At 37.1% G+C, this 12,162-nt stretch overlaps 1 long non-coding RNA gene across 1 annotated transcript; it reads right to left on the reverse strand.

Moving 5' to 3' along the window:
• Positions 1–721: 721 nt before the first annotated feature.
• On the reverse strand, positions 722–9,095 carry LOC123593288. The gene is made up of 3 exons (XR_006710235.1): positions 8,962–9,095; positions 5,520–5,565; positions 722–822 (listed from the first exon to the last, which is right to left on the reverse strand). It is a non-coding gene; the product is annotated as an uncharacterized LOC123593288 (long non-coding RNA).
• Positions 9,096–12,162: the final 3,067 nt, after the last annotated feature.

A 12,162-nucleotide genomic window follows, 5' to 3' on the forward strand; every position in this document is an offset into this window, starting at 1 on the left:
ACTAACTTGGTAAAGTAACTTGGGGTTTTAGAGCAGAGACCCGGTGCATATTTGTCAATGAACAGTGTGTTGACCTTGGGAATGTTTAATCTCTTTATATTTAGACTTGATGCTAATATATTTTCAATGATTCCTCTCATTTAACTAAGCCATTGCTTATATGGAATGCTAGAGGGAAAAAAAAAAATCAAATCAACGATGATTCCTAAGCACAGAGTATGTAAAACACTGTTTACATGTTAAGCAGAGTTACCTACCCATCACACAGGGAAGTCAAGTTGCCCAGGTGTCCCACAAGATGGCTTCATCATACAGTCTTGAAAATGGATGCCTAGTGATCTAGGAGCAAAACAAAATAGGCACACACCTGTGACTTCTTCAGTACCCAAAAATGCTTGCGAGCAATTTCAACTTAGAAGTACTATAGATAAATTGCCTCAAGAACAAACAATTTCGCATCTTAGAAGAAGGTCAAAGCAATGCATGTATAACTGTGGATGAATATTGAAGCTTTCAAATTAAAGAAACTTTCACGACATTATCTTCAGCCTCCTGTTTCCCCCTTACTTTCCTTTAAAGAGGCTTATGACTTTGGTATTTGGAGCCATGCAGTGCTTTTATTTCCATGAGTTGAAGAGGGCACCAGTCCTAGAATATATTCCAGGTAGACAAGGAAAGCAGGGGAGAAGTGAAAAGAACCAATTGTAAAGTTGTCATACCAGTTCTGTGACTTCTAATGCAGCCTTATAATTTCAATTTGCTACTCTGAGTTGAATCCAGATCAAATTATAAGTTGAAAAGGGGGTCCCTTGTTTACACGTTCTGAGAGAAAACAAAACTTAGGTCACCAGAAAACAATGAGTCTTTACTCTTGATGTATCTTCTGGTAAGCAACATAGATTTATTGAGAACCCACTAGATGCCTAGTGCTGTGCTTGGCCCTTGTAGGGAAAGATAAAGATAGGTTAGGTTTCTTCCCTCAAACTTTCATTTAATTCAAGAGAAACAGTGACAATACATCACACAGACCCTGCCTGGCAAACACAGTGCAGCTCAGTGGGCCAGCAGCATTGGGTCACGAGGTTTATCAGAAATATGGACCCTCGGGCCTTACCCCAGCACTACTGAGTCAGAAACTGTGTTTTACTAAGATCCTCAAATGATTCATATGCACGTGAAAGTGTGAGAAGTGCTGACAAAGCCCAACACTGAACGTGCATGTTCATGGAAGACAAGGAATCATTTAAATGAAATATGCCTACAAAGTTGGAGATATACTAGACGAGCTTAGCAAAGAGGCTGCTGTTCATTTTTAGTGCTATCAGGGTACAAAACAGAGACATTATTTTATTTAGTTTGCTATTTGTAGACCACTAACAGGTAAAAGTGACTTCATTAAAGGGAAGAAAAATCTATTGCTGAAACATGTTTACATTAGTTTACAAGGCTAAAGATAGCATCTGGAGGTCATTCAACTCTAGAAAAGATTTTGTGATTTAGTGATTAAGATTCTTGTCTCCTTATCCTTTTTCTGGAATTAGCATATCTCTAGGATATATCACCAAAAATAGACCTATCAGCTAATGAAGGATTTTACTCTCAGGACATTACAGTTTGTACATAAGAAAACAAAGAGTATCAGGCTTGTCATTTAAGTACATCATATGTAACATAATACCAAAGCATTTTCATATTTAAAGATTATTTGAAATAAAAAACAGCCAATTTTTGTATTCACTAAAGACAGAATCAATTTTGAAGTGATGACTGATATGAGTATAAAATGCACAACACTTGCTTTGTATCACTGGACTAGGAGGGGAACACCTAAGAATTTTTAATGATTACTAGACTGCTCTTCACAGTACTGATTACACTTTGTACTATATTGTGCAATTAGGTAGGTGTATAATTATTACACATTACCATCATTTTACTATTCTTATACATTCATTCTTTATTCTTTTAGATTCCTTAAAAAATCAATGACATTCCTGGAAGCTAAAATAGATTTCATTTACATTAATGAAGACTGTGATTAGTTCATGGGAAATAATTCTATGCAAGTTCCTGTGTTGAATTACTCTTTACAATTTTTTCACATGACTCTCTACTCTTTGTTTGATATCAGTATTTGTGGAGTGAAATGTAGTTCAAAAGAAGTAAGGTGTTCTTGCTTTCTTCTTTTCTGGCTCCTTTTACTTGCAGGATTAATCATATCAACTACTAAATTCGATTTATGAAAATCACATTTGGTCACTGAAGAACTATATTTTCTCTTTTGTGGACTTCAAATCCTAATAGTGATGATATCTTACCATTAGCTATGAGAAATATAGCCATCATCCTAAAAGAAATTAAAAATATATTCTACTCCCAGTATATTTGTATTAATGGGTATATAAATTTGTAAGACCACTGCAAAGACATTTGCTTGCATCCAAAGTATTTGTCTTGCTTACCGTAATGCTGTGGAATTCATGTTCAGAGAGCCTTCAAAGATAAGTATATAAATGGCCCACGCATTCTTAGACTAGAGGGGGTTGCGCTGTTGTTCTATTTGCTTGTTTTTGTTTTTGAATGAGTTAACTATCACTACCTCTGAAGTGTGAGGTGGGTTGAAAATACAAATACTTTAGAGAAGAAATATAAATATATAGACATATGTATAGGTAGAAATATGAGATACATTTGTATTTCTATAAATGTCTATATTTATGTAAAATGTATAAATGTATATTAAAATGTCAAACTGTAATACTTTCAGTCCTAGAATATAAAAGTTTAGGTATGTCATATACCTTAGTTAGAAACAAAGGTACTTCTTCTCAAAGTAACAAATTTATTGTAAAAATGCAATTTGGATTTCATGCTTATCATGAATGTTTCACAAATTGAGACATATAAAAATTATTTTTAATAGAGTGAGTGTTTTCTATTCTCTCAAGTAGACTCCCAGTATTTATTTCATAATCATATCCTCATAGTTATAGTTACCTTAATTACAAAAAAAGACACTATTTTAACATTTTGCTATACACATAAATCACCATCTCATCTTTTCCATATGAGGTAAGTTGACTTGTGGGACAGTCTCATATAGATTCATGGAGATGTTAGTAACCAATATAATGAAAGCTTAAATAGGGGTGCCTGGGTGGCTCAGTCATTTAAGCGTCCGACTCTTGATTTCGGCTCAGGTCATGATCTTATGGTTATGGGATGGAGCCCCATGAGCTTTGCGTGAGGTGTGGAGCCTGCTTAAGATTCTCTCTCTTCCTCTCCTTCTGCCCCTCTCCCCAACTCATGCTCTCTCTCCTCTCTCTCTCTAAAAAAAAAAAAAAAAAAATAGAAAAATAAAACTTAAATATAGTTCAGTGGTTTTTTTTTTGAGTCTCACACCAGAAATTAATAAATCAGACAATATCAATTTTTATGAGAATGGCACAAAATAAAAAATCACAAAAGAAAGACAAATACTAGTCCAACAACCCATAGTGAAGCCAGGATCAGGATAAGAAGAATATTCTTCGAGTTACAGGTTTCATACTAAAGTTTCTCTGTTCATTTTCTTGATGTTTATTTAGGAATCACAGCCAGGGTTTTTTCATACACAATTTTTTTGTAAGTGGAAATCTGAATCTTCCAGGAAAGTTACATATTCTCTAAAATGATACCCCACCATTAGTACTACTATAAAGACGGATAAAGAAAGTGGCATTCTTTTACATTTTTTGTTGTTGTTGTTGTTGTTGTTAATTTATTTTTTTCTATCTTTTGAGAGAGACAGAGCACAAGTATGGGAGAGGCAGAGACAGAGGGTTGGGACCAGAGGATCCGAAGCAGGCTCTGCACTGACAGCAGACAGCCCCATGTGGGGCTCAAACTAAAAAACAGAGATCATGGCCTGAGCCCAAGTCAGATGCTGAACTGACTGAATCACCCAGGCGCCCTAAAAGTTCCATTCTGAAGACATAATGAATAACTATTTGGAGCCACAAGACTGTATCATTTGCTTCACAGAACTCAGGATAAATTATCTGCAAAACTATCATTATATAACTGACAGAATTTTGCTAGTATTTCTGTTCCTTTGGTTAAACGTCTTGTTTATGTGAGAACTCATCCACATGTGTGAGAAAAAAACTATACGATGCTACTTTGTCCTACAATGCAGTGTATGAAAGGGCCTTTTTTGGAATACAAACTAAATGGTATTTTCTTCACAATTCAGTTAATTTCATAACATATTATATACAAAGTACCTACTATGTGAGAAGCGCAAGACCCTGTGTTAGCCCCTACAAGGGATTGGAATATAACAAGATAAATGTGACATGAATCAACAAGATTTCAATCTCATAAAGAAAACAGAACAAGTACATTAGTTACTCAATCGTAATCTCCCCTAAAAAGTGTCATGGGAATGATTTAAACAAGGAGTAGACACACAGAGGACAGAGATCATTTCTTAATAGAGGAGACAGAGGGAAAAGACATTTGATCCCATGATCTCTATAGCAGTTACAATGTTTTCATTGTAACTACATATTCAGGAACACATTTAAAAAATTGTTAGGAGCTTGAGGAGCCTGGGTAGCTCAGTAGGTTGGTTGGGTGTCCAACTTTGGCTCAGGTCATGACCTCGCGGTTCATGAGTTCAAGCCCCACGTTGGGCTCTGTGCTTACGCTCAGAACCTGGAGCCTGATTCAGATTCTGTGTCTCCCTCTCTCTCTCCCCTCCCCTGTTCGTACTCTGTCCCTCTCCCTCTTTCTCCCTCTCAAAAATTAAACATGAAAAAAAAATTTTTAATTGTTACAAGCTTAGTTTCGTAGTTTTTGGTCAATGGCATCATAGCTCATTGGCATTTCCTGGGATATCAAAAATTCCCGCATGCTCTCCCTCAGCAGTCCTGCACTTATTATCGTCCTCATTCCTATTCCTAGGCCTCTTTCATACCCCTGCCATGGCATGGTAGACTCGGGCCATCCCAGCCCTCTCTGCTTAGACACACTGAGCTGCCTCCTAGGATTCCCAGTAGGAAGTGGGAAAGTCCTTTTCCAACTTCTCTCTCTACTCTTCAGAGTCCTCTAAATTTTTCTGCAGCTATTGTCACCCTTCCCTTTAGGGGACACTACCTTGAGGTGGAGAGATTTCATGGCAAAGATCCTCAGTAGTGTGCACAAATATATAGCATATTGAAAAATGGTTAAGATTTTGCTATGCTGAGATGACAGAATGAAGCACTCCCTACCTATTGCAAATAGATAAGTTTGGAGGCCAGCCAGTATCAACAGCCACCTCAAAATGATGGGGTAGGGGTGGGGGATAGAGGGATGTGTACTTTGTCCAGTGTGTCTGGGCACAAGGACAAGTAACAGCAGATGAGTCAGTCATTATCCCAACCATAGTGAAGTCATGAACGACACAACATGGTAGAACAGCCATTCCCTCATTCCTTCATCCACGAACCCAGTATATCTATCTTGTATCTTGTTTTTATTTTATATCCAAATACCTGTGTCTTTGAGGTCAAGCCTGATTCATCTCTGAATCCTCAGCACCTAGTTGAAATGATGGGGACATACAATGAATTAATGATATACATTGATGATATATAATGTTGCTTATATACTATTTAATTTTGTCCACCTCATCAACCAATTGTGCCAGGAAGTTTTCACCATGATTTAAGTGCAGAACATGTAATAAACACTGACATCATTGATCTGGTGCCTTAAAAAGTATAAAAACCTGATTATACTATTAAATCTTTGTGAATCAGTCACCAGTAGTATTTAAATATATAACACTTTTGCTAGAGTTAACAGTGAATAGGTTCTTGAAAGATTTATTATAATATAGTGTTTCTTTTTAAAAAAATTTTTTTAATGTTTATTCATTTTTGAGGGAGAGAAAAACAGAGCGCAGGCAGAGGAGATGCAGAGAGAAAGGGACACACAGAATCCAAAGCAGGCTCTAGGCTCTGAGCTGTCAGCACAGAGCCCAATACAGGGCTCGAACTCATGGACCATGGGATCAAGATCATGACCTGAGCTAAAGTCTGATGCTTTACCAACTGAGCCACCTAGGTGCCCCATAATAGATTGTTCCTTATACACATATAGGAGCACCCAAGAATTAATTTTCAAAAAGAACCTACCATTGATGAGTTCATATACTCACCTATCATGATTTCCCACTATTTACAAGAAAATGTCTGAATTACTAGTGAAGCATTTATAGATCACTGATATATAACATGACCTCAACTCTCCCACTACTCTTGTACAAACATATTTTCTGACCAAATCAAAATACTTTATACATTGCACTTTCCATCCCTGTGGAATGGGCTCTCCTCTGTTCTCTCCTCCCTTTTACTGAAACTGAAATAAACCCTATTCTTCAAATACCCAGCATACAGCCCATCTCCATCAGGAAGATTCTGCTGATTATGCCTCTTGCAAACCATAAAAAGCACTTGTTCTTATTAATGATTATTTGGTATTCAGTAAATTCATGTGTGTGTGTACATGTGTGCATGTGTGGTTTGTGTATTTAAATGCAAATATCTTCTCTCCCCAGTCAGGCTGCAAATTGCTATATGACAAAGTGTATTTTGCTAACTTTTAAACATCCATATCACCCAACAGATCTTTTTTATTAAGCCATTGGTTATTATGATCATAGTTTTAAGTGTATCTTAGGAAAAATATCAGAAATCCAATGGATATTTTCTTCAATAGAGAATTCAAAAAACAAAAAATAAAAACAAGTAATCACTCTGAACTTTATCTCAAGTCCCCTGTTTCTTCGTTCTGATCTCCCTAATTTATTTTTAATTTCTGAATTTGGTTTGGTGAATTTTTAGGAAATCATTATAAATACATCTGTGCAGAATCCTAAAATTACACATCTTGAGTTATAAGTTTCTGTAAAGTTTTACATACTGGCCCTTTTGTCTATAAATCTTTCCTTCCATCCCTGTCCTTTAAGACTCAATTCAAAATGTTTCCTTTCTCAGAAACCAACTCTAAAGATATCTCCATATCATCTTACTGAAAAAAAGTCATCCCTACTCCTACTTCTATTTCACTGCTACATTTGCACATATCTCGATTCTTGAATATACAGGACACTTTCCTATAATTTTCACTTTACAGATTTAACTTCCTTTACTAGATTTTAAAATCTGTGATGTCAAGGATTATCTCTTTTTAATCTTTGTCTCTTTAACTTCTAGCACATTGCCCCTTTGTTTTGCAAGTGAATGAATCAGTGCATAAATCTTAAGTAAGGCAAGCACAAAATTATGTGTTTTTATTTGTTATACAAAGAAATCAAGGCTATGATAAGAAAGTGAGCAGGTTAAAAAAATCAGTGACAAAATGGCAATCAGGACCCTCACCTCTGGACACAGTCCAGCAAGTTACCACCATCCCCTACTCAGGGCTGTCTTCACAGCAAAGCAGTCACAGGAATGTAAAGGCAATTTCATGTAACTACCAGAAAGGAGTTATTCAGTAACAAGTGGTTTCCCAGGGTTAAAATCCATCCCATACACATGTAATTTTTCTTTATCCAATTTCAACAATAAAGATGATTGTGTTTATTGAATCCTTAACATATGCTAAGTTCTAAGCATTTACATCATTTCATACCTTTCCTTTAATTATCACAACATTTCATTTGTTACATATTTGTATGCCCATCTTACGCATGTGGAAAATGAAACATGTAAATTCAGTAACCTACTCCATCAAAACTGGGGTAAGTAAAAAAAAAGAAAATAAGTTATATTATATGTTCTTAAAATTAAGCCTAATGTTATTATTTAGATTGTCAACAGACTATTTTAAAAATTAGAGCTGTCACGGCACCTGGGTGGCTCAGTCGATAAGGTGTCCGACTTCAGCTCAGGTCATGATCTTGCGGTCTGTGAGTTGGAGTCCCACGTCAGGCTCTGTGCTGACAGCTGGGAGTCTGGAGCCTGCTTCAGATTCTGTGTCTCCCTCTCTCTGCCTCTCCCCCACTCATGCTGTGTGTCTGTCTCTCTCAAAAATAAAATAAAACATTAAATTTTTTTTTAATTTATGAAAATTAGAGCTGTCATGGCCTAATATTTCTTCTTTACATACCTAGTGCTCATTTGCACATTTAGCCAGAGAGCACTATTAAATGACAAGGACAAAGAGTCTCTATTCTTAATTCCTTACCTAAAACCTCTGAGCCTCTCTATCACTGAAATGGGAAAAATAAATTATGAGAAAAAAAAAAAGCAGACAGGAAGGATTTCATGAGCTACAAAAGATCATACAAATGTAAATGGTATTCTTAGACCCGATTTTCACCACACAGCTCTGTAGTAAGCAAGGGCTTCATTGTGCACATTGTACAGACAAGGAAAATAGATTCCATACGGCTAAGGAACCCTTTAGGGACACAGAATGCATCAAGGGAATGCAAGAGGTTGGATCCCAATGACCTGTGTCTCCTTCCAGCCCCTTCTATTGCACCAAGCCACCTTTCTAGTGGTTTTGCATATGAACGTGATTCAACCCTCATCTTTGAATTAGAAAGGCTGAAATGTTGTGATTTAACTTATTGCTCTAAATTTTGGATGCATAACTGAGTAAAAATAAGAGACTGCACTATCAACTTGTGAATGTTGTTTATCCATTAAACAAAGGCACCCCAACTGCACCTGTGCAAGTCTTCACATGCCACCGTGATGATCAATTTCAGACCTCTCTACCAAGTGGGAATGGATTTGAAGCTTCATGTTAATTTAATCATTTCCTTCTCTACTGAGACTATCAACAAGGCCACTAGTTGGCATCCTTTTGATTTAGTATTTAAAATAGCTCTTGATAATAGCAAAAGATCCTCTCATCATTTTTACAGGGGTTTTGATGATTTCTGTTCCAACTCCAGTCATTTACACATTTTGTACCTACCACAGAGCAGCAAACCACCTGGACAGCCTGATTTGATAGATGGGAAAACATAAGTATATGCCTCTGACATATCCTTGGGCTGCTGTGTTTGGGTTTCTCTTCTGGAAAATAAAAACAAGGATATTATGTGCAATTAGATTAACCAAATAAACATGCTTTTGTTTTTCACTCTCACACACGCAAATATAACACTTTAAAATTTTTCACTCAACAAATCAATAAGAAACGAAAGAATATGTTTGCTAAATATGTTTGCTTTGTCACATTCCTTGAGAATCCTGGATTTCTATGTCCTTTTTGGTGTATCATGTGGTATCAGTTTTTCTTACGCTAATTAGGATTTAATTTCAATTGCTCAGTTTCTGTAGAGTTTGGGTTCCATCATACAATATTAATAAAAATTAAAGATGATAATAGCAGTGAGATGATAATGCATTCAATTTCCCTATCTACTGGTGAAGTAATCAAAACATTGCATCTCAGGGGCTGGAGGTGGGTCCTAGATTCCATTCTCTGCTCTTCACTAACTGCAGGGCCATTCTGGCCAAGTCTTAGGAATTCATTGGATCTAAGCTGTTCAACTTTACGTGAGAGGACAGGTTGACATCTTAGACCCCTTCCACTTTTAAATCTGCTCTGAGCCTAGGAAATATTTAAGGATATACCATACAAATAAAAATGGTAGAGAATACAAAACTATTTTACTGTTTTCAGAGAGCTAATGATTAAAATAATGTAGAGTAAATGTAAGAAGCTAAGGATGCAGACGTTAGGAGTGAAAACTTTAGACCTTGTATTAAGCTGTTAGGGCTGCCAAAACGAAATACCGCAGACTGGATGACTCGAACAACAGAAATTTATTTGCTTACAGTTCCCGAGGCTAGCAGTGCAAGATCAGAGTGACATCAGGGTTGGTTTCTAATGAGACCTCTCTTGTTGGCTTGTAGACAGCTGTCTTTCTGTTGTGTTTTCATATGGCCTTTCTTCTGTGTGCACAAAGAGAGTGAGCGAGCTCAGGTGTCTCCTCCTCTTCTTATAAGGACACCAGTCCTATGGGTTTAGGCCCCCCCCCTTATGAACCCATTTAACTTTAACTATTACCTCATGGGAGGCCCCATCTCCAAATACCATCACATTGAGGATTAGGGCTTCAACATTTGAATTTGGTGAGGGACTCTTAACTCAGCCATAATCGCTCTCTTTCAATTCTACCATATATAGCTGAATGACCAGGAACAACTTATTCAACCTCTGATTCTCATTTTCCTCATGGAGAAAATAATCATTCTTTCCTCAAAAAGACATTGTGAGAATTGAATAGAGTAAAAGACCGTAATGTGTGATGTTAACTACAAAATGCTAAAGGAAAAACCATTCAAAATGATTATAAAAATAAAATGATTAGTGCTGGAAAAATTAAGTGCATTTGGAATTGAAAACTGTTAGCATAATTTATGGACCAGAGTTGTCAAAAGAAAGGCATTGTGTCTAAAATAAGAAATAGAATCTTAGCAATGAGTATTGATATTTGAATCACAAAGGCCTGAATTTAAATCCATTCTTGATTTATTTACCATGTGAATTTGGACAAGTTTTGAAACCTTTTTAAGCCACAGCTTTCTCACCTTTAAAATGAAAATAATATTGCTTCTATCAGGCTGTCATAAAAGTGATAATACTACAGCTTAATAAGTTATTAGTAAATTAACAAATATCATCATTTAAAAGACCTTAAAGGATATGCGAAAAAATGGAAAAGCCGTGTCAACAGGAATGGGCAAGTATGTTTAGGAAATGAAACAGACAGGGGGTATTAACAGAAACAAATGATACCTTTGAAAAGATGAGATGGAGTTAGGGTAATAGAGCTTCTTGCATAATAAACCACTGCAAAACCTCAGTGGCTTGAAACAATTACTTACTCTCACTGGGTTGGGTGAGTGTTGGCTGATCTGGAGTGGGCACAGGTAGGTAGCTGTGCTTCAAGCTGCAGATCTGGCAGGGTGGGGCTCTGCTCTGTGCTGGGCTCACATATGCTCCACATTTCTCATCTTCCCCGGATCAGCAGTCTAGGTGGACGATGTGCCTCTCATAGGAGTGGCAGAAACGCAATTAGGCAAACCCAGTAACCTAAGTGTGTTCCATGCTTCTATTTGCATTGTGTCTGCCATGATTCTATTGCCAAAGTAAGTCACATGTCCAAGTCAAACATCAAGGGGTCGCAAGTACTCTCTGCCCAGCATGAGGTCAAAACAAGTCTAGGGTGAGATCAGAGCAAAGTCAAGGGAGGAGGTGTGAATACTTCTGAACAAGAATCTAATATACCACGGTAACAAAAACAAGGTTTTATCTGGAAGGCAAATGGAAAAATTCTAGGTTTTTTGAGCAGAAGAAATGTATGGCATCCATGTGTTTCAGAGAAAAATAATTTATAGGTCCACTACAGAGACTGAAAAAAGGGAATCAGGGAGACTGGTTAAAAGGTTAACACTGCAGCCATCTGGGAAGTGATAGTCTGAACTAAATGGGGGTAACATGACAATCAAATTTCAAAGAAGGGACAGACACCAAAATCACATCAAAGTAAGAAACCATGAGACTTAAAACATTCTTCAGATATAGGAGAAGAAGTGAATGTCGGAAGAGTGGCAGAATAGCTAACAATTGCTGCACAAACAATGACCCCAATACTCTGTGACATGCAATAACAATATTTACAATCTGAGATCATTTTTGTAAGCTGGGAATTCTGGAACAATTTAGCTTGGTGGTGCTGGCTCAGGGTCTCTCATGTGCTTGCGTCAGACAGATGTCAGTGAGGACTACCATCTAAAGGCTGACTACCATCTAAAAGCCGGAAGATCTCCTTCCAAGCTACACACAAGCAATCCACTTCCAAGATCCACACACACACACACACACGGCTGGCACATTGTTGCTGGCTGTGACTAAAAGCCCTCAGTTGCCCTCCACATGGACTGTGGAGACTGTCCTTACAATATGCTTGCTTTTCCCTGCATGAGTGACCTAAGAGGGAGCAAAGTGGAAGCAGCCAAGTCATTTATGACCTAGCCTTAGAAGTTACACATGGCACTTCTGACACATTCTATTCATCAGAGGCAATTATTAAGTTCAGAACACACTCTTTTGAAGAGAAGAGTGTCAAAGGATTTTGGACATAGGATGATAAAAACACCACAG

Source organism: Leopardus geoffroyi, chromosome B1 (assembly GCF_018350155.1).
Source record: "Leopardus geoffroyi isolate Oge1 chromosome B1, O.geoffroyi_Oge1_pat1.0, whole genome shotgun sequence".
Taxonomy (NCBI): Eukaryota; Metazoa; Chordata; class Mammalia; order Carnivora; family Felidae; genus Leopardus; species Leopardus geoffroyi.